At 37.3% G+C, this 26669-nt stretch overlaps 1 long non-coding RNA gene across 1 annotated transcript in view; it reads right to left on the bottom strand.

The window, feature by feature from the left end:
* Positions 1–26669, bottom strand: part of LOC138818283 (uncharacterized) — a 75329-nt gene that overhangs the window by 7119 nt on the left and 41541 nt on the right. Inside the window, exons 2-3 of the long non-coding RNA XR_011369038.1 lie at positions 15843–15982; positions 13928–14108 (exon numbers count right to left, since the gene is read on the bottom strand). This is a non-coding gene — a long non-coding RNA (uncharacterized lncRNA). The remainder of the gene's footprint in view (positions 1–13927; positions 14109–15842; positions 15983–26669) is intronic.

Below are 26669 nucleotides of genomic sequence, written 5' to 3'. Positions count from 1 at the left end.
AGTTTAAGTCCTAAAACACACATATGCACAAACACACATTCACATACATTCACACACCCTCCCACACACATGTACACACACAGATTCGCAGGCAATGTTATATCTTAAATTCTTATCCGGAGATTAGACAACAGCCCACTTATTTGTGAAAGTTTTTCCTGATTATTTTGAATGAGGAGGATAGTTCGTGGGACACAGATGACAAGACTTTAGTGAGGAATACTTTATAAACGACTAGCTTATAAAAAGGACAGGAAAATAGCTTTTATCTTTAAATCTTACATTCCTTCAACTATTGTATTTTGAATTATGAGAAGACAATGCAGCACCTCTTCCCTTCTCCCCCTCACCTCTGTCATAAGATATGAGAAAATTATCAAGAATAGTCTTTTATCTTACAAGAATGAACACCCATAAAAATGTCTGACTATAGGTGTAAGGTTTGTTTTTCAATACTTGTACGATTTTCCACATGACAGCACACACGGGCTTCAAGAGCAAACAGAAGATTAGGAAATAAAAACCTAACAATGTCCTAAGAAGTAGATGTCAAAAATACATCCAAGAATCAAATGGCAGGCTGAGAAGGCCCTGAGAGGCAAAATGATTTGTGAAGGATGAAAGGAATAGTGACAAATAAGGCATGGGTCTGACCTAGGAAGGGTTCCTTGTGGCTGAGATCATGCTGGCTTGTAGGCCTAGCTGAGGATGTTTGGATTTGATCATGTCCACATGTGTACAGAGTGATGTTGGAGGGGAGATTTCAGCCTCCAGGTTGTCTTTGGAATGTTCTTATGTGAGCAAGCAACTCTGATCATTGGGCTCTGAGAGATGACACTGCCTCCCTTACAATGGAATAGAATATGGAACTCTGAGAGACAGGCAACTGTAACCGACAGTCAGCTCAAGCCAGCTCACGTGGCCTGTAGCTCGGGAACAAGAAAGATGTTCCTGTGTTGTTTTCAAAGTTCAAGAGACTCAGGTCTCAGGCATGAGTGGTATGAGTGCTGCACTCGATGATACAGACATTGGATCAGTGCCAAACCATGAATCCAATGTCTCAGGCCTTTTTATAAAATAAACCAAGGGAATCACAAGGCAACTCAGGCCAGGTGTAAGTATGACAGGAAACCTATTTAATCTCATCCTAGCCTACAGTACAACCTTCTTCTTGTGTGCTTTTATATGTGTATACTGAGAAAAATTTACTATGCACTTTTCAATCCACTCTGTTACTCACTTTGAAGTGTACTCCATTTTCCATGTTTCAAAGATCCACTCTTTTTACCACCTCAGTGTGACAATGAGTCAGCCCAAAACCTGAATGTGCCTTATAATATATGCAGCTTGGATTCAGGCTTGTTGTAAATGTTGGCAATGGACCTGTTCCCTGCCTACCAGAAAGGTGATTTCTTCTGTGTTGGAAACTTCCTCCACCACTATAGAGAATTGGGAACAATGGAGCAGTTGCTGGATATTCTGTTTAAAAAATGAGTGTTCTTCTTTCAAACCCAGGGCTGATGATACCCCCCCCCCCCGGCAGATTATTGGAATACTTGATACTTCTCTGAAACTGTTTCACTGAGGTCTTATCACAGGAAATTGGCTTGAGACAAAGAAGTGCACTCCAAGTTAATTCTTTAGGACTGGGCTGCCAGAATATTTCATTTGCCTCAGGAGCTAGTGGAGCCTTAGCAGTTTGCTTGCTGAGAGACTAGGATTAAAGAAATGAGTCAGCCCCACCCAAAGTCCACCCTCACCTAGGAAATCACTATCTTGTAGGCCTTTGAGGGAATATAGAAAGAAGCAAGGATGCAACTTGAATTTGGGGCCTGAGTGCTGTCCCATTCCTAGCACTCTACCATTTGAGCCCCAGTTCCAGGTCTGGCCTTGGACTGGTTACTTGAAGATAAGTGTCTTTAGAATTTTACAAACTAGACTGGGTTCAAACTGTGATCCTCAGATCTCACCCTCCTGATTAGTAGGATTAGAGGCATGAGCCATTGTGCACTTATTTGGACAGATGCATATAAACATCCTCACAGAATTTCCTTGAAATTGTATAGACATACCTCCACTTTTTGTCTGTCATGTTTACATTGCCATTTGGGACTTAGCCAGTCCCATGTGTGTCCTGTTAGTTCAGAAAAGGAGAAGCATAGAGTTAGCATCCTCCTCCCCTTCCATTGGTATAGATCCTTCTACTGTAACTGGGAGGAAGATGAAAAAGATGAAGAAGTAAGTGGATGTTGGCACAAAGATAAGTTCAGTCCTTGAAAACTGGGTATCTTTGAGGTTTCTGAATCAAAGTCAACTTTCTTCTTTGCACACCAGTTGTGATTTTTACCAGGGGGTTGAGGCTTGCCACTTCAGTGGATAGCAGATTACACAGTTGTGGATGTGTTTGTGGCTTTGGACTCTCATGGATGACAAGGAGGACTGTGTATAACAAGTCAGATTCAGTGGGGAAACAACTTTCTCTTCCTAGCACATGCAGAATTATAGAGGATTGTATTTGAGAAATTCCTAGAAGTGGGTTGTGAGGAACATCCTGCTTGCAGGAGTCTCTTCCCACTTCCCAAAATGCACGTCCTGCCAGAAAAATGCTTTAGTACAAGGCTCAGGATGGGGAGGGCGGGCTCTCATTTTCCTTATCACCAATATGCCCACAGCATGATTTGTTCCATCTTCCCTATGAAGATGCTCTTCTGCCCTGATGATTTCTATGACCACAAGAACCAAGAAACCCTGAAAGAACTTACACAGTATGTCAAGCTAAACATGCCCTCTTCAGACTTGCTCTTCTGCTTATATATTCTTCTGGAGCTTACAAATTCAGATGGAGGAATGCATGACCCATGAGACCAAGAAAAAGAGGGAGAAGTCCTTGTTTACATGCCTTAGAGCTGGTGAGTAGGAATGGAACCTGTGTCTCTAGAGATGTGCATGATTGGTCAAGAGCCTTTAGTACACCCTAGCTTGGCAAAATATCCTTTTATGGATATTCTTTAGATAATATCTGTTCTCCTTTTGAAAGAACTTGGAAGCAGCCACTCATTAGAAACACCCTAACTTGGGGGGGGTGTTCCAGGAAGATGGCGGAGGAGAAGCTGGAATCTAAGCAAGCTCTCCCATAGAAAGCAGTTTTAGAGTTCCAGTGAACAGTCTTAAGCCAGAGAATTACACCAAGTGTGCCATCACAGGACAGAGAGTTAGGCCAGAGAGGGGAAACCCAGGCAAGGAGACACTTCTGAGCTCTTGCCAGCAGCTGCCGCGGCAGCGGCAGCTGTGGAGGTGGCGGCGGGTGAGCACAGGAGCCATACCTGAGCCACAGAGAGTCTGGGATGAAGAAGCCAGACGCAGCAGGCGAGCGGATTCTACTCAACACCAGCAAGAACTGACAAGGAGTGGACATCTTCATCCTGCAGTTTGCAGACCAGAGACAACCCAGGAACCAAGACTCGGCATGAGTAGAAGCCTGACATCTTCACTCCTTCTCAGGGAGCAGAGGAGGGAAGGCCACCCCTACCCCCAGCACCAGAGATCTCCATCTTGGATACCGACAAAGCTCAGTGGAGCTGCTAGCTCCAACTCAGGCATTGGAAGAAATCTAGAGTCATTTAGCAGGTCACAAGAACCTAACTTGAACTGCCAGACTCAGCTCCACCCAGGGAAAAGTCACACAGCTCGGGCACCAGCCCTAGGAGTGACTTTCTTCACTGGGTAATCAGAGCCAGAGGCTGCCCCTTCCTCTAGCAGCCTCAACAATCAATTGAAATTCAGTAAACAGAAACCCTGAGAATGGCTCCAGGCTGGGCTCTGTGAGTTTTTCAAAAACTAGCCCCCGGGAAAAGCTACTGTCTGTTGAAAGGCCTCAACTCTACCCAGAACCTAGCCTCATCACTGCATCCCCCTCTTTTGTGATACTCGAAGTAGATCTGCCTCCAAATGAACTAACCTGGGAGGAGGATCGCCAAATCCTGGGTAAAGCAGAGCATTTGTCTGCCTGTTCGAACAAACTGACTTAAGAAACCAACCAAGCCACAGGACCACAAGCAGACCAGAGACTCCAACAAAAGGCTGGCTACAGACACAAGGGAGATACAGGATTTTTCCCACCCCTCCCAAAAAAAATCAAAGAACTTTTCTTCTTCTTCTTCTTCTTCTTCTTCTTCTTCTTCTTCTTCTTCTTCTTCTTCTTCTTCTTCTTCTTCTTCTTCTTCTTCTTCTTCTTCTTCTTCTTCTTCTTCTTCTTCTTCTTCTTTAAAAAAATTTTTTTTGGTACCTTATATAAAATTTTTTTTTTCTTTTCCAAAACTTTTTTTAATCCTTAATTTTTGCCTTTTTTGAAAAAAAATTGTTTTCCAGAAATTTTTTTTCCTCTTATAATTTTTATTTTAGGGATACGTGAGTGTGCGTTTTTCTTTCTTTTTTTGTTTTCTTTCTCTCTTTTTTCTATTTTAATTATCTCTTTCTTTTTTGTTTACCTCCACTGAACTTCTCATCTTTTTTCTTCTTTTCTTATCCTTTTCACGTTCTCTTCTCTTTCGTTCTTCTTTATGTGACTTAATTCTTGTCCTGCACATCCTCAGATAAACCCTTAGTTGACTATTAGACCCTATCCCCCATTGTGTACACACTTAATCCAGAAATTTATCACTCAATTCAAAACCTCTAAGACTTAAATTCCTTAATAGCAGTACTACCTCTTTATACCTATATAATATTTTAAGCATTTTTATTTTTAGGTTTTTCACATCTCCTTTATGTCCCTCCCCTTCTCTCAATATATTCACCTTCTTCTCTAAATAGATAGTTATCGGGTCTACATAATTTTATTAATTTTTACTTTTCTATTTTTTCTGGTCTCTTTTCTTTTCTCTTTCCCTTTCTTCTTTTTTTCTCCCTCTCTATTTTCATCCTACCCTACCTATTTCCTGCTTTGAGATTAGGACTTAGTAAACTCTCTCTGAGCCTCCCCACATCAATCTATTCCTAATTTTTATCCATATCTCTCCCTAACCCTAATAATTTCTGGTCTTCCAAATTCTTCTTTGCAGTTCGTAGCCCATTAATGTATAGTTGTTTGATGTTGAATAGATGTATCTGTTGAACTAGATTGTATCTGTAGACTATTGAGTGTACAAATTCAGACTTTGGTTGATGCTTGCCTTAAGATAGTGTTCTAGCACAAAACTGGTGCTATTTTCATCTCAAATGGGCAGAGTAAGCCGGAAAAACACAAAAAAATGGCAAATCCGGGTATCTCAATTCCCAATCTTGATAATCAGGGGACAGAACAGATAATGAATAATCCAGAGGACAATTTCTAAATAGCTCTACAAACACTGCTGGCAAACATGATAAAGGAAAAGATTGAAAACATAATAAAGGAAAAGATTGAAAACATAAAAAGGACTCTGTATGAGCGTGATAGGGAGACAGAGGAGGCAATCCAAAAGTTTATACAGGAATATCACAAGCATGAGGAAGCTACTCAAAAATTGATAAAGGATTTGCGTGAGCAGCTTGAGAATACTCAAAGAGAAAGGCAGGAATGGTGTGAGCAGGCTGAGAACACTCAAAGAGAACTACAGGACTCCCACGAACGGGAGGAAGCTAATCAAAGTGTAATGCAGGAATTGAGAGAGCAGGAAGAGAATACACAAAGATCACTAAAGGCATTCATGGAATCCATTAACAAAGAGCTGAAGGAAGTCAGGGAGACCACAAAGGGAATGCTGAATGGAGCCCAACAGAAGGAATGGGAGTACAAGGAAATCATAAGCAATCAACTAAGTGATTTGAGAATAAACACTGAACACCAAATTAAGGAAGTAAAGAACTTCATACAAGATCTAAAACAAAGCTTCAACAAAGAATTTGAAGCCATCAAAGCTGACCAATTAGAAGGAAAAGAGATAAAAAACAAAGTAGAAAGCTTTGACAGCAGGTTAGACCATGCAGAAGATCGAATCTCGGGGATTGAAAACAGCCTAGATATTATAGAGAAAGAACATACAACCATCCAAGACAAGTCCAATAAATATGACAGATCTATCCAACACTTGGAAGACACCATCAGAAGGCCTAATCTAAGGATAATGGGTGTAGAGGAGCACCTAGAAACAGAAGTTAATGGTCTAGGAAATTTGTTTAACAGGATCCTAGCAGAGAACTTCCCAAACATGCAAAAAGATAGGCCTATTCAGATACAAGAAGCTTTTTGAACTCCAAATAGAATAGGACATCCCACCGTCACATTATAATCCACACAGGAACAACTCAGACCATGGAAAAGATCCTTAAAGCTGTCAAGGAGAAAAGGTTAATCACCTATAAAGGGAAACCAATTAGAATCACCTCAGATTTCTCAGCAGAGACAATCAAAGCAAGAAGAGCCTGGAATGATGTATGCCATGCCCTAAAAACAAACAACTATCAACCAAGAATACTGTACCCAGCTAAACTCTCCTTCATAACTGAAGGCCAAATAAAAACCTTCCATAGCAAAGAAAAATGGAAACAATACATCTCCACCAAACCAGCCCTACAAAAGATTCTTAAAGATGTCCTATACATAGAAAACCAACAAGACCACAATAAAGGCCAAGAAACTGCACCCAAACTGAGAATCCAAGAACGATAGGAAGAACCTAGTTTTTGCAGGCGCCAAGAAGGTGGATAACATGGCAGGAACCCCCAAATACCTCTCAGTCCTTTCTATCATCATTAACGGACTGAACTCTCCAATTAAACGACATAGACCAACTAATTGGATTAAAAAACAAGACCCTTCTATCTGCTACCTTCCGGAGTCACATCTTGCCCATAAAAACAAACACATTTTCAATGTTAAAGGCTGGAATAAAATCTACCAAGCAAATGGACCCCATAAACAGGCCGGAGTTGCAATCCTAATATCAGATAAAATAGACTTCAAATTAAAATTCGTGAGAAGAGATAAAGAAGGTCGCTACATACAAATTAAAGGATCTCTCCTTCAGGAGGATATTACAATTCTAATATCTATTCGACAAACAATGGAGCACCCAAATTTACCAAAGAAACACTACTTTCCCTCAAATGCCATATAGATCCAAAGACATTAATTGTTGGGGATTTTAACACACCACTCTCCCCACTAGACAGATCAACTGGGCAAAAACTCAACAGAGAAACCGCAGATCTAAACAGCTGCATAGATCAACTAGACTTAACAGACATTTACCGAACATTTCACCCAGCAGCATCAGAATACACGTTTTTCTCAGCAGCACATGGAATATTTTCCAAAATAGACCACATTTTAGGCCACAAAGCAAACCTGTCTAAATTCAGAAACATTGAAGTTATACCTTGCATTCTCTCTGACCACAAGGGAATAAAATTAGAACTCAACACCAAAAGCCACCAAAGAAAGTCCGGTATCACATGGAGGCTGAACAACACAATGCTGAACCACGAGTGGGTCATGGAAGAGATTAGAAAGGAAATTCAAATGTTCATGCTATTCAACAAAAATGAACATACAAACTACCAGCTCCTCTGGGACACAGCAAAGGCAGTACTCATAGGCAAGTTTATAGCTCTGAGCTCCTACATCAAAAATTGGAGAGATCTGAAACCAACAATTTAATGACACATCTAAACCTCCTTGAAAAAGAGCAGCAAGGTAAACTCAAATCCAGTAGACAGAAAGAAATAATTAAAATTAAATCAGAATTAAATAAAATAGAATCCACAAAAACTATAGAAAGTATCAACAAAACAAAGAGTTGGTTCTTCGAAAAACTTAACAAAATTGACAGACCCTTAGCAAATCTTATAAGAAAAAGACGAGCACACACCCAAATAAATAAACTCAGAGATGAGTATGGAAACATCACCATGAGAACAACCAAGATTCAGAACATTATAAGGGAATACTTCTCAAAACTTTATGCTAATAAGTTTGAGAACTTGACAGAAATGGACCTTTTCTCTAGCAAATATTGACATGCCAAAACTAAACCAACATGAGTTAAACCAGCTTAACAGGCCCATATGAAGCATTGAAATAGAAACAGCAATAAGAGACCTTCCAGCTAAGAAAAGTCCAGGACCAGATGGTTTTACAACGGAATTCAACAAGGCTTTCAAAGCAGAGCTCACACGAATACTCCTTCAACTCGTCAATGAAATTGAAAAAGATTTCAAAAGATCCCCAAACCAGGCAGGGACTCATCAAAGAAAGAGAACTATAGACCCATTTCTTTGATGAACATTGATGCAAAATTTCTCAACAAATTTTGTCCAATCAACTTCAATAATTCATCCAAAAAATCATACACCACGAGCAAACAGGATTCATTTCAGGGATGGAAAGCTGGTTCAATATACGCAAATCAATTAATAATATTCATCACATCAACAGCAGCAAGAACAAGAACCACATGGTTATCTCAATAGATGCAAAAAAAGCATGTGACAAGATTCAACATCCTTTTGTGATGAAGATTTTGGAAAAATTAGGAATCCAGGGAACATTCCTCAATACAATAAAGGCTGTATATGACAAACCTACAGCCAGCATTATACTCAATTGTGAAAAACTAAAGCCATTTCCTCTTAACTCAGGAACAAGACAAGGATGCCCACTCTCTCCACTTCTCTTCAATCTAGTATTAGAATGCCTAGCTACAGCAATAAGACAAGATGCAGACATGAAGGGGATTCAAATAGGGAAAGAAGAAATAAAACTCTCCCTCTTTGCAGATGACATGATCTTGTATTTAAAGAATCCCATAGACTCCACTCCCTAATTATTCAAGCTGATTCAAAACTTTGGCAAAGTAGCAGGGTATAAAATTAACCCCCCAAAATCAATGGCTTTTCTGTATGCCAACAATCAGAACAGGGTGGCTGAAATTAGGAAAACAACTCCATTTGTAATAGCCCCTCAAAAAATAAAATACCTAGGAATTAACTGAACCCAAGAAGTGAAGGACCTTTATGATGAAAACTTAAAAATCTTGAAAAAGGAAATCAAAACAGAAAATAGCAAATGTCAAAACCTTCCATGCTCCTGGATTGGAATGATCAACTTTGTGAAAATGGCAATACTTCCCATGGCTATCTACAAATTCAACGTGATACCTATCAAAATTCCAATCCAAAAATTCATATGGAACAATAAAAGACCCCGAATAGCAAAAACGCTCCTCAACGGAAAGAACACTGCTGGAGGAATATCAATACCAAATTTCAAACTCTAGTATAAAGCCATAGGAATAAAAACAGCTTGGTACTGACATAAGAACAGACTTCAGGACCAATGGAATAGAATTGAAAACCCAGAAATGAACCTACAGACCTATAGCCAACTAATCTTTGATAAGGGAGTTAAAATAATAGAATGGAATAAAGACAGCCTCTTCAGTAAACGTTGCTGGCAAAATTGATTAACTACTTGTAGAAAACCAAATCTAGATCTTTATATATCACCCTGCACCAGAATGAACTCCAAATGGATCAAAGACGTCAGAGTCAAAACAGACACTCTGAAAACATTACAGGATGGAATTGGAGAAACCCTAGGTTTCTTGCCTCAAGCCAATATTTTCTTAATAGAGACTCGGAAATACAAGAAATTAAGAAAGGTTGGACAAATGGGATGGCATGAAGTTGCAGAGCTTCTGCATGGCAAAGGACATAGCTTGCAAGATGAATAGAAAACCCACGGATTGGGAGAAGATCTTCACTAGCCATACAACGCACAAGGGTCTCATATCTAAAATATACTTGGAACTCAAAAAATTAAATCCCCCAACAACAAATCCTCAAAGAAATAACTGCCCAATAAATAAGTGGGCTAAAGACTTAAAGAGAAACTTCTCTGAAGAGGAAAGAAGGATGGCCAATAGACACATGAAGAAATGTTCAACCTCCCTAGCCATAAAATAAATGCAAATCAAAACAACATTAAGGTACCACCCCACTCCAGTTAGAATGGCAAAAATCAAGAACTCTAACAACAACAGATGCTGGAGGGAACATGGACAGAAGGGAACCTTGCTTCATTGTTGGTAGGAGTGTTGAACTTGTTCAACCACTTTGGAAAGCAGTATGGAGGTTCCTCAAAAGACTTCACACAGATCTTCCGTATGACCCAGCAATCCCACTTTTGGGCATTTACCCAAATGTTTACAAACAAGACCACACTAAAGCTACCAGCACAACTATGTTTATTGCAGCACTATTTACCATAGCTAAGATATGGAAACGACCCAGATGCCCCTCAGTAGATGAATGGATCAAGGAAATGTGGTATATATACACAATGGAATTCTATGCCTCCATCAGAAAGGGTGAGTTTGCCCAATTTGTTAGGAAATGGAAAGGCTTGGACAAAATTATATTAAGTGAAGTAAGCCAGGCCCAAAGAAACATTGGTCCCATGGTTTTCCTTATTTGCAATATCTAGTATATGTATAAGTCAAGCGGAAAAGGTCAGATAACATGATGTTAGGAAAATGAGCCCTTCATTATGTATTTTTTTTGTTTATTTTATTTTATTTTATTTGAGAACATACTGTACAGAGGGGTTACAATTACATGGGCAGGATAATGCATATATTTCTTACCAAGCATTGCAGCCTCCTCCTTTGTTTACCTTTCACCTCCCTTCCCAGCCTCCCTCCTCCCCCCCCCCCCACCCAATCATACCCCTCTCCTCCCCCACACCGACATTGTAAAGCTGGTTTTGACATGACATTTTTTTAATTTAATTTAATTTTATTTGAGAACATACTGTACAGAGGGGCTACAATTACATGGGCAGGATAATGCATACATTTCTTACCAAGCATTGCAGCCTCCTCCTTTGTTTATCCTTCACCTCCCTTCCCAGCCTCCCCCCTCCCCCCACCCAATTATACCCCCCACCCCCCCACACCGACATTGTAAAGCTGGTTTTGACATGACATTTTGTACTTGTCATTGTTGCAACAGGTCCACCTGAATCCTTAAATGACTTGTGTTTTTAAATGTGTTTTTTCTTTCATGCATTTGTTTCTAACGCATTTATAAGATTATTTTTTTGTTGCTTTATTTGTCCCTCTCCCACAGTATAACCCCTGCTTTCACTATATTTGATGTCGGTATAATTTGTGGAGGAGATGGGGAAAAACAAGTCGTTTAAGGATACAGGTGGACCCGTTGCAACAATGAGAAGTACATGTTGTCATGTCGAAAACGAACTTTACAACTTTGGTGCGAGGGGGAGGGGAGGATTGAGTTGGGGAGCCGGGGGAGGCTTGGACGAGATGTGAAGGGTAAACAAAGGAGGAGGCTGCAATTCTTGATAAGTAATGTACTCATTATCTTGCCCATATAATTGTAACCCCTCTGTATGTTCACAAAAAATAAAAATTAAAATTAAAATTAAAAGAAAGAATTAAATTTTTAGGGGCTGGAAAGGTGACTCAGTGTTAGTTCGCTTGCCTTGCATGCATGAGGCCCTGGGTTGGGTTCCTCAGCACCACATAAGAAGAAATAAAAGACGGAAGTTGCACTGTGGCTCAAGTCGTAGGGTACTAGCCTTGAGCTGAATAGCTGAGCGACAGCACCCAGGCCCACAGTTCAGGCCCCATGACCAACCAAAAAAAAAAAAAGAATGAAATGTTTAATTCCTTATTATATTAAGTCAGAACTATTGCTTACACATGAAACACATATTCCTGGATCAGAAAGGAATAAAGAAAGATCCCTACTCAATCATGCTTTGCTCACAATACCTAGAAACTTCCACTCTTTGCTCATTGTATAAAAAAGAAAAAGAAAAAAAAGAAATGTACTCATTACCTTGCTCATGTAATTGTAACCCCTCTGTATGTTATTTTCACAATAACAAAAAGAAAAAGAAAAATATATGCATGAAAAAAGAAGGATACAAACAGGAAATATGAAGACTTACCAATAGTTCATCTTTAATATTATAACTATTATTTAAATAACATTAAATGACCATACTCTTTGTCTCATGAGTTATTCTTCATAACTAAACTGAGGCAGTTTGCACAGCTTTCCATGTGCACTAGTGTTGTTTTTTTTTAATTTAATTTAATTTAATTTGTGAACATACTGTACAGAGGAGTTACAATTACCTGAGCAGGATAATGTGTACATTTCTTACCAAGCATTGCAGCCTCCTCCTTTGTTTACCCTTCACATCCCTTCCCAGTCTCCCCCCTCCCCCCAATCCTAATCCTTCTCCTTCCCTCCCTTCCCTCCCCCCCCCCCGCACCGCCGTTGTAAAGCTCGTTTTGGACATGACAACTTGTACTTCTCATTGTTGCAACAGGTCCACCTGTATCCTTAAACAACTGGTTTTTCCCCATCTCCTCCACAAGTTATACTGACATCAAATATAGTGAAAGCAGGGGTTATACTGTGGGGGAGGGACATACAAAGCAACAAAGAGATAATCTTATAAATGCGTTAGAAACACATGCATGAAAGAAAAAAAACATTACACATCTAAGGGTTCATTTTCCTGACATGACATTATCTGACCTTTTCTGCTTGACTCATACATATACTAGATATTATAAATAAGGGAAACCATGGGACCTATGTTTCTTTGGGCCTGGCTTACTTCACTTCATATAATTTTTTCCAAGTCTTTCCATTTCCTAACAAATGGGGCAATGTCATTCTTTCTGATGGAGGCCTAGAATTCCATTGTGTATATATACCACATTTTCTTGATCCATTCATCTACTGAGGGACATTTGCATTGGTTCCATATCTTAGCTATGGTAGGGACTTACTGTGTAGCTTAGGCTGCTCTAAAGCTTACAATCCTCCTTGGTGCTGGGATTACAGGCATGTCTACCATTATTGGCTTTACTCAGTAACTCTATTTATAACATTTTCTGCAAGAAATTCATTCATGCTCATGAAGATATGTGGCTTAAAGCTGTTCACATTAGTATTCTACTGTACAAAATATAAATAATATAGCTGGACATGGTACTATGCTACCACATGGTAATGCCAGCCAATACTCAGGAACCTGACACAGGAGAATTACGAGTTGAAGAAAGCCTGGTCTACACTGCAGAACCTTGTGTCCAAAGTTAAGAAATTCTATAAATATAAATCTACTATGAAACATACAATATGTTAAATTTATATAATGGAACAAATAGATCTTTGTTAATGGAAATAAAATCTTGGCAGAAATTTTAAATACATACATATGTATATATATTTTAATTTGGAGAAATAAAATTTCAAGTGGTATTATCTGCATCTTTCAGTCTGTCACCTATCTATTTACTGACACATTGATTTCTGTTTAGTCTTCACAAAACACTGTTTTCTCACATAAGTACCAAAAAATGAAAAAGAAAAAGTACAAAAAATGCATTGTCATAAATACAAATGTAGTTTAATCCCTACCATAATAATTTGGAAAACGTGCATTAAGTTATTGACATTGAATACTGCTCAAGAAAGGGAGTCTAGGGGAATGTACATTGTGTGTATGTGTGTGTGTGTGTGTGTGTGTGTGTGTGTGTGTGTGTGTGTGTGTGTGTTTTCCATGAGTGAGTCCAAAGTAGACTAATTATACTTGGTTAGTCTTTTTGCTCAAAGCTGACACTCTACCACTTGAGCCACATCTCCACTTCTGGATTTTGGGCTGCTTTAACCCAAGATGCTCAGTTTTTGACCTCTAAAGTAGCTAGGTTTTCAAACATGAGCCACTGGCGGACAGTAACTACGTTAACATTTTTTGCATGTTTGGATAAATTTTAAAGTAAGACATATATGTTACATTTGAGAATGCTGGGAAATAGTAATGAATGTTTAACATAATTTAAAGCATTCAAAGCTGAGAATGGCAAGTAGCTGAGAATAGGCTGGAATAAATCAAACTTACCTATGACAGTTTTCAGTCTGTGCCCAGAAATGATTGCATTGTTGAAGTTCAAGGCCATCAGATAGCTGAGCTCCAGCTGGCTGCTATGCTCATGAGGCCAGCTAGTGCTATCCACAAGAATGTGGTGGTGTTGGATGGCAGGAGCAGCTTCAAGTTCAGAACCTGAAATATTTCAATTAATCTAGAAGGGGAAACATAACAGGACAAGGAATGTGATTAACAGTGCAGAATGCAAAAAACATCCAGTCCAAGGAAGACAGAATAACTCTTTCTATATCTGAAAAGAGTATTCTCTCACAAAGAATCTTGTGCCGACTATGGTGGTCAATGTTTGTAATCTCTGAACTTGGGAGGCTGATTTAGAAGTTAGCTTGAGACCAGCCCAAGTTTTAGGCCAACAGAAGGACACATAGTAAAATGCTATTTTAAAACAACAACAACAACAACAAAAGACCCAATGACTGGGAATGTGATTAGTGGTAGAGTGCTGGCCTCGCATGCATGACGCACTTGATTTGATTCCTCAGTATGACATAAGCAGAAAAATTGGAAGTGGTGCTGTGGCTCAATTGGTAATGTGCTAACCTTGAGCAAAAGAAACTCAGGGAGAGTGCCCAGGCCTTGATTTCAAACCCCAGGGCTGACAAAATTAAAAAAAAAACCAAGTGCAAAATGCTGTTTGTTGAAATAAATATGTTGAAGAATTCTTTTTACTCACTAGAAAATTGTGGTGCTGAGAATTCATCATGAACTTGGTTAGGAAAAAGTAAATTAATGATATATTGTCTGGCATTGGACAGGACATAGTGAGATCTAAAAATGATTGCTGCCTATGGTTACTTGATACAACTAATGTTACAGATACACTTGCCAGATTGTAAATTTTTAAAGATAGAATAATGGGTTTTTCTTTTTCAAAATAATTTTACTGCTGGCTGCCAGTGGCTCACACCTGTAATTCTTGCTACTAAGGAGGCTGAAAACTGAGGGTCTCTGTTCAAAGCCAGCACAAGCAGGAAAGTCTGTGAGACCCTTATCTCCAACTAAAGGTTCAGAAAATGTGAAGTGGCACTGTTGCTCAAGTGGTAGATTGCTAGCCTTGAGCTGAAGAGCTGAAGGACAATGCCTAGACCCAGAATTCAAGCCCCACAACAGACAAAAAATAATAATAGTAATAATATTAATTTTATTATTACAATTAAGGTGTTATATATAAAGGCTACCATTACAAAAGTTTGTGTATCTGCTCAAAGAAACATATATCCATATTCATTGCTAACAGCCAGGATTTGGCCATCTGCTTTCCAGCTGATCTCTGGGTGTAGAGGCAATGTGTAATACAAAGTAATACAAACCAGTTCTGACTTTAAATTATTTTTCTCTGCACATCTTAAAAATCAATGCTGACACATGAAATAAAAAATCCTTAAGTTTAAAACATTCTTCTAGACAAGTTAAAGAAATCGTGAGAACAAGTATTTTAATAATTATTTCAGAGAACTTGAACTCTGGACTTGGGTTCTGTATCTGAAATTTATTACTCGAGGCTAGTGCTGCCACTTTGAGCCACAGTGCCACTTCCAGTTTTTTTTGTGGTTAATTGAACAGAAAAGTTTCACCAACTTTCCTCTCCAACCTGGCTTTGAACTAGGCTCTAGACATCTCAGCCCTCAGAGTAGCTAGGATTATAGGCATGAATCCCTAGCACCTGGCTAGAATAATTGCTCACCTTTGACAGACGCCAGTTAGTATTCAATGCCAGTCATGTTTAACTTTGTAAAATAAAGTTAACTGAAATGCCTTACAGTAGAAATAAGGAATAAATTGTGTCTGTGGGTTACAAAGAACTTACAAAAAGCTACATATTTTCCTTGTTTTTTTATCTTCCAAAATTGTGTGGTTTCCAGAATCATACCTTATCTTTCCTTGCTGATTTCTTTATTTTATTTCATACAGGGCCACAGGTTCTTCAACTATCATTTATTTATATGAAGAGCTTGCACATATCTATTTCAGTCCAAATTCCTTGTAAGCATCTCTCATCCATATGTTCAACTGCCATAAAAAATTGTGAAGCACTAATTGTCTCTTTCCATTACTGGATATTAATGTGTAAATAAAATTTAGGAAAATAAAGAATAGCATCAATAAATATAACATGATTTTCATAGTAATGCTAAACATAAATTCAATGTTTATTATTTTCTGAGCAATTTAATAAAAACTTCAAGGAAAAGAAATCAACTTTTTTGAGTGCTAATATTTTGGTTTAAACTCAGGACCTTACCTTCTCACTTAAGCTTTTTCCCTAAAGGATGGTGTTCTATACTTGAACCACAGCTCCCCTTCCAACTTTATTTGGGGGATTATATAGAGATAAGAATCTCATGGAATAAAAACTCATTTGTGTCCATATCTTAGGGTTCATTTTACTTAACATCATCTTATATGGTCATATGATACCATGTACTAGTTACTGCAAGTAAGGGAAACTACAGACGGGACCTATGGTTTTGATCCTAACTTCAATGAGAAGGCAGGGATCTGGACATCTCACTTCAGTGTCAGCTCAGATAGGAAAGTCTGTGAGATTCTCATCTCCAATTTACTGCCAAAGAAAGCTGGAAGTGTATTCGTGGCTCGTAGCCTACAGCAAAAAGCTCAGGAACAGAACCCAAGCCTTGAGTTCAAGCCTTAGAATAGTGCATATACATACACAAGGGAAGTAAGTCACTCAAGTTCTCAACCTTCAATTTCCCTAATCCTAACTGTAATCCTGGTCAGAACCCTAAGAGTAATCTTCATGATAATAGTAACCCAATCCTAAAATTAATGGAAAATACTCGAGTTTAGATACATCCTTACAGATACGCACTGTCTTTGAAATGATTTGCAGTTTGCTCCAAAGACTACAGATTCCTAGACTTGGACTCTGATATCTATCTTGTTCCCTATTACGAATCATTAACCTCAAATCCTCATATCATGAAAAATACCATAGTTTCCACTAATCTTAACTTGTACAGAACTCCTATATCTCCAAAAAGAAGTCGCAGGTTTGCATAAAATCTACTCTAGTTCCTAACCCTTACTATATATCTAAACCTTACTAGAAACCTAACTCTAAATTTAACCCCATTGAACCCTGCATAGGAAACTTAGAGAAACTCTGTAGTTTTTGTTAAATTTCAAACATATTTTACTTGAAAATGTTAACAAAAAATTCAATTTTATTTAAAGCTTACCCTTCCCTAACCCTAAGCCTAACCTGAATTAGAAAAGTAACCCTAACACTGGAACTAATGTGCTTTGGATTTTAAAAGCCACACAAATACATTAGTTTTTATTCATCCTAACTTTGATTCAACTTATCTTTCTTAAAATAGTTTGTAGTTTTGCTCATTATCTTTCCATTATTGTAACCCTAACTCTAACTGGAATATTCAGGTTAACCCTCACACTAATCATACCCTAATCTTAATATTATTAGCCGTTTCCTATTTCACATTCATCCTAATTATAACTCGACTTATTCGAAGATTTACTTACAGTTGTACCCTAACTTTCCATTTCCCTAATGCTTACACTAAGCCAGCTGGAACTGAAACCTAACTTTCACCCTAATGATAGTCGAATTCTAATGTTTAAGAAAAAGACTAGTTTTTAATCATACTAATGAATACTCCAGTTTGCACTCTGGAAATTAGTTTCAGTATGCCCTAATTCCTACAAATTTTCTGACTCTACCTCTGAAGTTATCTTGTTCTCTATCATGAACGATTATATTACTTGTCCTCAAATTCTCTTATCAGGAAAAATTTTTTTATGTTAGAATATTTAATATTTATTGCCCTGTTCATAAAGTTTTGCTTCAGAAACAAAAACTATATAAATATCTTTAAAGAAAACATAAGATCTTATTTTTCACATTACTATAAAGTATGATATCAAAATTATAAACATTTTGGTAAAAATCAGCGTTTTGTGTCTTCTTCATAGATGATGGTAATTCAGAGATTATTGAGTCAAAATCCAAATGTGAAGTTTAGGGTTAAACCTATTCTTAAACTTTTTTATTTCATTGCAAAACCAGTTGAAAATTTTCCTGTCAGATTTGAGCCACTGTACCTAGTTTAAATCTTGATACTCTTAACTTAGATTGTTCCACAATAACTATTTCACGTTGGACAGTTAAGTCCCAGGCTTTTTTTTTAAAATTTTATTTTATTTTATTTGAGAACATACTGTACAGAGGGGCTACAATTACATGGGCAGGATAATGCATACATTTCTTACCAAGCATTGCAGCCTCCTCCTTTGTTTACCCTTCACCTCCCTTCCCAGCCTCCCCCCTCCCCCCACCCAATTATACCCCCCACCCCCCCACACCGACATTGTAAAGCTGGTTTTGACATGACATTTTGTACTTCTCATTGTTGCAACAGGTCTTATCAGGAAAAATTTTGTAGTTTCCATTCATCCTACCTTTTCCACAAACCCTGTACCCTAAAACAGTTTCAGATTTACTTACCCTCTAGTCCATTACTTAATGCTAACTCTCAACCTAAACCTGGCTGGAAAACTCTCATTAATCATTACAAGAATGATCACTGAGAAATAAATATAATGATAATGCTCTAGTTACTATTCAGTCTCATATTTTTGCTTCTACTTGTTAGTGAGGACTGAATTTTATACTAAAAACTTTCTTATTCATAACAGTCATCATAATCAGACCAAAATACTGACCTTAATCTTAATCCTAATTGTATGACAATACTAACACTAACACAAGTACACTAGTTTTCACTCATCCTAACTTGATTCAAATAAGCCTTCCAAAAATGGATTTCATTTTTTCGAATATCTTAGTCATTTTCTAACCCTAACTTAATCTTAACTGGAACATTGACAATAACCATAAGCCTAATTGTAAGTAGATTCTAATATTAATAGCAATACTCTAGTTCACATTCATTCTAATTACCAGGCTTATTCTAAAATTTACCTTCAGTTTGAGCCTCATTTTCTTCTCCTTCACTCTAACGCTAACCATGGCTCGAATCCTAACCATAACCTTGATACTAATAGTATCCCAATTCTAAAATTTATGAAAAATGCTCGTTTTCTGCAATCCTAACTGAAATTCCACTTATAATTCTTGAAATAAATTTCAGGTTTTCTGTAAACCCTACAGATTTTCTCACTCTTAATTCGGAATATATCTTGTTCCATAACAGGAATCATTATACCCATTGATCTCAATTCCTGATATTATGAAATAAATTGTACTTCCATTATCCCAGTATTTCCTGAATTCCTAGAACCTAAAATAAGTTCAGCTTTACTCATCATTTAACACATTTCTTTTTTTTTTTTTTTGTCGGTCGTAGGGCTTGAACTCTGGGCCGGGGCACAATCCCTGAGTTGTTTAGCTCAAGGTGTGTGCTTTACCACTTGAGCCACAGCACCACTTTTGGGTTTTCTGGTGGTTAATTGGAGATAAGTACACGTACTTTCCTGCCCGGGCTAGCTTTGAACTGTGATCCTCAGAAATCAGCTTCCTGAGTAGCTAGGATAATAGGTGCAAGCCACTAATTTACCCCATTTCTTTACTCTATCCTCAACCCCGGTTAACCAGAAACCTAATCTTAATCACCGTCTGATTTAACACCAAATGGTTAATGTAAGGAAAATTGTCTAGATTCTATTTAATCACACATTTTTTGCTTCTACTTCTTAGTGTAAAAGTAAAATTGACAGTAAAGCTTATCCTTCCCTATCCCTAGCTAGAACAAACAAAGTATCTCACACTTTAAACCAAATTATATCTGAATGTTTAAAGTAACACTGGTTTTCATTCATTCTAACTTTGATGCCCTTCATTCTTCTTAAAATATGTGGCAGTTTTACACAATATCTTATATCTTTTTTCTCATCCTAACCCAACTCTAACTGGAACACCTTGCCTAATTCTAAGCCTACATATATCTGAATCATCATGTTAAGAAGAAGCCTTTTCACATTTATTCTAACTCTTGCTCAGCATGTAGGTCTAAATTTTAATTGCATTTTGAACCTAAAATTTTTAAGTGTTTTCCTATGTACTGGCAGGTTTTATTTTTCATTATTCTTTTAAAAAATTTATTTTGTTGTAAAGATGCTTTAAAGAGGGATTAAGTACACTTGTAACATAAGGAGTACATTTCTTGTTGAGCATTGTTACCCCCTTCTGTCTTGTTCTCCCACTATCCCATCCCTCCCCACTTCCCTTACTCCTCCCTCCCCAGGGTGTAAAGTTCATTTTCAACATAGTGTCTTGTGCATATCATTGTTGCAATGGGTCATCCTGTGTTGAACCTAAATTTTCTATTTCTCTAATTCTAATTCTAATTCTGTCTGGGATCCTAACCCTAACCATAATAATATTGATAACTCAAGTCAGAAGTTAACAAAAAATATTGAAGTTTTTATTCATCCTATTAATCCACTGTAGATCTTGAATTAAGTTGCAGTTTAGCTTAAATATTCCAAATTAGTTTATATGCACGTATATGAAGATGTAATTTTATGTGAAAAGCAGAAGATCTTTGGAGAAAGGAGCAATGAAAAGGAAATAGAAGGAGTATAATCAAATGCTTTAAATATATTATAGAATTGCCACTTCTGACAATTAATAACTATTAAGAAAATAACTAAAAATTAATAAAGAGCACACTGCTTTCTCGTGTTCCTTAAGAGAGCCATGATATGTCTTGTGAAAGAAATACTTGTGTTAGATAAACTTTGTTCATGCATAATTTATATTGTTATTGGCCAATTATTTAACTTAATGAATAAAAATATATCAAATAATATCCCATGACAAAAAATATAAAACAATTACTTAGCAATTGTTTGAGAAAAAGTTATAGTCATGAGTTTTAGGAAATTGAATTTCTATTTCCCAGAAAGTAATGAATTAGGTTTACTAATCTAGTATTTATAGTAAATTTAGAGAACATAATTGGCATGAAAAACAACTAACTGTACATCTTCTTTCTTGAATGAGTGATATTTTAAACATTGTCTTTTATTCAAATGAATACTTAGGTTTACATTTCAAAATAAATGCAATTTTATCTCCTTTCAGAACAAGTACTTACCCTGCAATTAAATGTACTAGCATATTCAAGTATTTAAAAGCTAAATTTTCTATGTTTGATATGTAACTCTACATATTCAGAACTACATGACTTTTTATTCATAAATGGCTAAACTCAGATTTTTGCTTCATCAATATAAATTGTTTCATGAGGTTGTAGTGAAGGCTCCAGTAACCAGAGTGGTCAAAACCATTTCCTGAATTCTAAATTTTAAATCTAATCATTTTAAGCCTTTGATTATATCATTTATTGTCTCTTCAGAGCAATTAAGCTAAAATAAATACTACTTTTCAAACATTTCACTCACATTGTAAATAATATTAACATAGGTAAAAATACACTAATTATTTCAGACTCATCATATTTGGTGATCTTAGTGTGAAAAATGAAGAGAGTAGAAGGACTTTATACTCAATAAATATTTTTGGTTAAATTAAATCATATATCTGGATTTCTAATTTGAAGTTTAAACACATGGAAACAGGAAAACAGTAAAAAAATAATTACTTTGGGATCATTTTTCTTCTTAAAATTATGAAGCAAAAATATCTCTAAGAAATATATTTTTCAATAAAATGTTTCAACCCTTAGTAAAGTGCATTATACTTTAATATGAAGTTTTTCTCAAAATAGAAATTTTGCACTAATCTAATGTATGTATTTATGCACAAAATGCTGTGACTTCTAGTCTTGTTATGTGATTTTATGTATATTTTTAGTTGTGACATGATTCCTACTTACATTTATTACAAACATCTGTAATTATACAAATCATGCCTATACACACTATTTTACATAAGATAATATTCAAACAAAATTATCTTTTTGCCTGTTTCCAACAGGGAAGGATGATGTGCTGAAGTATATTAAATGAAAGCACTCTAATGAAGAGTCTTTATGGAACGGAAATTTGCAACATGAGAATGGAATCATGAGCATTTTCTACTTGGCTGAAAAGGAATTCTTGCTTCTACTTTCTTACCTTTTAATCACATAAGGAAAGCCACAAAATTTGAAGTTCATATGAAGGAATTGCATTCCTAAATGATGTGGCAACCCTGCTCAAAAGTTTGATCTTTTCACTAGTTCTTTGTGCTTGCTGGCTGATCTATTTCTGTATCATATCTTTCATATTATTAAGCATATTAGTAATTCAGCTGTGAGTACATTGAAAGAGAGTCCTGAAAATCACAACTATTGCTGTGTAATAATCAGAAGAGAGGAAAAAGATTATAATAATTTCCAATACCTCCCTTTGGCCTTCAATATACCAATTAATTACCAAAACAATCCTGTAAGATGTTAGTTTATTTTTTTCTTTTTAATTAGAGATTAAGCAAGTGCTTTTAGCAGTTAAAAGTGATGACAGTGGTATCAGAGCCTGATATGAGCACCTTCTCCATAGCAAGTAATGCTCTATGGACTGTAAATATGGAAGATACACTAAAATTCTCTCTCTCTCTACACACACACACACACACAAACACACACACACACACAGAGCTGCCACCAGACACATCAGAGATCAGTTCCATTCATTTGTAATAATAGTTGATTGATGTTTGCTCCATTGCTTTATCTTGGCTTCAAAATCTTGCCTGGACCTTTATCTTTCTCTGAGATCAAGTACCTAGATCTTAGTATACTCTGTCTGTATATTCATAATATGTTCCTGGCTGCTTCAGGCCAAATCACAATACCCTGAATACAGGATCCTCAAACTTGACATCAAAGCAAACTCCATGAATTTATACTACTATTCCAAAATACTAAAATTTATTGGATCTAGAAATGAAAAAAAGACATAACTTGTTACTTTAGTAGCAATTGACATCATGCAAGTAGAAGAATATTGATCAGGACCTGAGGTAAGAGAAATTGGACTATGTCTAAAATGTAGAATACAGGATCTGTATTACAGATACAAAATCTTGTTCAATAGGCTCATGAATTGAAAACTTGTAATCTTATATTGGAAGCAAAATTTACATATACAATTTTCCAGTTATTTTGCTTACATATCACTTCTGATCACATATCCTCTTATGAATGTTTATCATATCTTTGAATAAATCACACAATTTGCGTGTACTTATCATCTTAAGGAAAGACAGTCTGATTTTATATCTTTCCTTATTTTTTGCTTCCCTGTTTGCTGAAAAAAATGTATCCCTGGAAACAGGATACTGACAGCAAATCTGGGTGTAATTTTCATTTTTTAAATTTCAAATATAATATAAACTTTGTTATGACTAGCCATTTTCTAACAATGAGTGATATACATGAGCACTAATATTTTGGTGCCTTTAAATAAATTGAGACGATGTTCTGGTACCTCTTGGTTCTAATTGACTTAATCATTGGATCATTCATGTGCAAACATTTGCATTGTACTTTTTAATTTTTATATATATAATAGTCCCCAAAGTTTTACTTTAAAGTGATAATGGGAGGGTGTCTTCATGTTCAAAACTTTATATTTATTTCAATTAAAGTACTGAAAACACATGATGTTCACAGGAGCAATATGATGAGAAACATGAGAAAGATGAGAGACATATTTCTAGAAAAATATGAGAACATATTTCTAAAGAGAAGGGATATATTGATTAAAACATAGAAAAGAGTAAAATAGGAGGAGTTCCGGGAAGATGGCGGAGGAGAAGCTGGAATCTGAACAAGCTCTCGCATAGAAAGCAGTTTTAGACTTCCAGTGAACAGTCCTAAGCCAGAGAATCACACCAAGTGTGCCATCACAGGACAGAGAGTTAGACAAGAGAGGGGAAGCCAAGGAAACGCACCAGCTGCCGCTGCGGCGGCAGGGTCGCGGCGGCGACCACCGCCGCGGGGTCATACCTGAGACACAGAGAGTCGGGGACGAAGGAGCCAGACGCAGCGGACGAGCAGATTCTACTCAACACCAACAAGAACCGACAAGGAGCAGACATCTTCATCCTGCAGTTTGCAGACCAGACGACCCAGGATCCAAGACTCGGCGTGAGTACAAGCCCGATGTCCTCACTCCTCAGGGAGCAGAGGAGGGAAGGCCACCCCTCCCCCCCCAGCACAGGTGATCTCCATCTTGGATACCGACAAAGCTCGGAGGAGCTGCGAGCTCCAGCTCAGGCCTTGGAATAAAACGAGTCATTTAGCAGGTCACAAGAACTTAACAGCGAAGTGACCTGCCAGAATCAGCTCCATCCAGGGAAAAGTCACCCAGCTCAGGCGCCAGCCATTGGAGTGCCTTGCCTCACTGGGTAACCAGAGCCAGAGGCTGCCCCTCCCTCTAGCAGCCACCACAATCAATTGAAAAACAGAAACCCTGAGAATGGCTCCAGGCTGGGCTCTGTGAGCTTTATCACAAAACAGACCCAGGGAAAAGCTACTGTTTGTTGAAAGGCCTCAACTCTACCCAGAACCTAGCCTCACCACCACATCCCCCTCTTTTGTGATTCTCAAAGCAGATCACCCTCCCAGAAAACTAACCTGGGAGGGGGATCTCAAAATCTTGGGTAAAGCAGAGCATTTTTCTGCCTCTTCCAACCAACCCACTTAAGAAACCAATCAAGCCACAGGACCTCAAGCTGACCAGAGACTCCAACAAGAGACTGGTTACAGACAAAAGGGAGATACAGGATTCTTCCCACTCCTCCCCCCCCCCAAAAAAATCAAAAGACTTTTTTTTCTTTTTTCTTTCTTCTTCTTTTCTTTTTTTTTGCTTGTTTTTTGTTTTTTGTTACCATATATATATATATATATATGTAAATTTTTCCCTTCTAAAACTTTTATTAATCTTTAATTTTTTCCTCTTCTGAAAAAATAATCGTTTTCCAGTATCTTTTTTTTTCCTCATCTTATAATTTTTATTTTAGGAATAAGTGAATGAGCGTTTTCCTTTCTTTTCTTGTCTTCTTTCTCTTTTTCTTTCTTTCTTAATTATCTTTTTGTTTTTTATCTAGCTCTACTGAACTTCTGATTTTTTCTTCTCCCTTTCCCATCCTTAAAGTTTTTCACATCTCCTCTATGTCCCTCCCCTTCTCTGAACATATTCACATTCTTCTCTAAATAGACGGTCTTTTAACCTCTATAATAACATTAATTTTTACGTTTCTATTTTTTTCTGGTCTCTCTTTATTCCCCTTTCCGTCTCTTTTTTTTCTCTCTCTCTCTACTTGCATCCTACCCAACCCATTTCCTGCATTGTGATTAGGACATAGTTAACTCTCCCTGTGCCTCCCCACACCAATCTATTCCTATTTTTTACCCACATCTCTCCCTAATCCTAATAATTTCTGGTTTTCCAAATTTTTTTCTGCGGTTCGAAATCCTTTAACATATAGTTGTTTGATGTTGAATAGATGTATCTGTTGAACTAGATTGTATCTGTAGACTATTGACTGTACAAATGCAAACTTTGGTTGATGGTTGCTTTAAGATAGTGTTCTAGCACAAAACTGGTGCAATCTTCATCTCAAATGGGCTGAGTAAGCCGGAAAAACACAAGAAAGATGGCAAATTCGGGTATCTCAATTCCCAATCTTGATAATCAGGGATTAGAACAGATAAAGAATAATCCAGAGGAGAGTTCCCAAATAGCTCTACAAACACTAATAGCAAACATGATAAATGAGAAGTTTGACGATGTACAAAGGACTCTGTATGAGCTTGATAGGGAGAGAGAGGAGGCATCCCAGAAGTTTATACAGGAATATCATAAGCGTGAGGAAGCTACTCAAAAACTGATACAGGATTTGCGTGAACAACTTGAGAATATTCAAAGAGAAAGGGAGGAATGGCGTGAGCAGGCAGAGAACACTCAAAGAGAACTGCAGGAATCCCACGAACGGGAAGAAAGAGAACTGCAGGAATCCCACAGACGGGAGGAAGCTAATCAAAGAGTAATTCAGGAATTGAGAGACCAGGTAGAGAATACACAAAGATCACTAAAGGCATTCATGGAATCCATTAACAAAGAGCTGAAGGAAGTCAGGGAGACCACAAAGGGAATGCTGAATGGAACCCAACAGAAGGAATGGGAGTCCAAAGAAACCATAACCAATCAACTAAGTGATTTGAGAACAAACACTGAACACCAAATTAAGGAAGTAAAGAAATTCATACAAGACCTAAAACAGAGCTTCAACAAAGAACTTGAAGCCATCAAAGCTGACCAATTAGAAGGAAAAGAGATTAAAAACAAAGTAGAGAGTCTTGACAGCAGGTTAGACCATGCAGAAGATCGAATCTCAGGGATTGAAGACAGCCTAGATATCATAGAGAAAGAACATACAACCATCCAAGACAAATCCAAGAAATATGATAGGTCTATCCAACACCTGGAAGACACCATCAGAAGGCCCAATCTAAGGATAATGGGTGTAGAGGAGCACCTAGAAACAGAAGTTAATGGTCTAGGAAATTTGTTTAACAGGATCCTAGCAGAGAACTTCCCAAACATACAAAAAGATAGGCCTATTCAGATACAAGAAGCTTTTAGAACCCCAAATAGACCAGACCAGAATAGGACATCCCACCGTCACATTATAATCCACACAGGATCAACCCAGACCAAGGAAAAGATCCTTAAAGCTGTCAAG

The sequence above is a fragment of the Dipodomys merriami genome, unplaced genomic scaffold (genome assembly GCF_024711535.1).
Source record: "Dipodomys merriami isolate MVZ:Mamm:240054 unplaced genomic scaffold, mDipMer1.0.p SCAF_73, whole genome shotgun sequence".
NCBI lineage: Eukaryota > Metazoa > Chordata > Mammalia > Rodentia > Heteromyidae > Dipodomys > Dipodomys merriami.
Note: the sequence above shows the minus strand (reverse complement) of the source record. Positions and strands in the feature narration are given on the sequence as shown.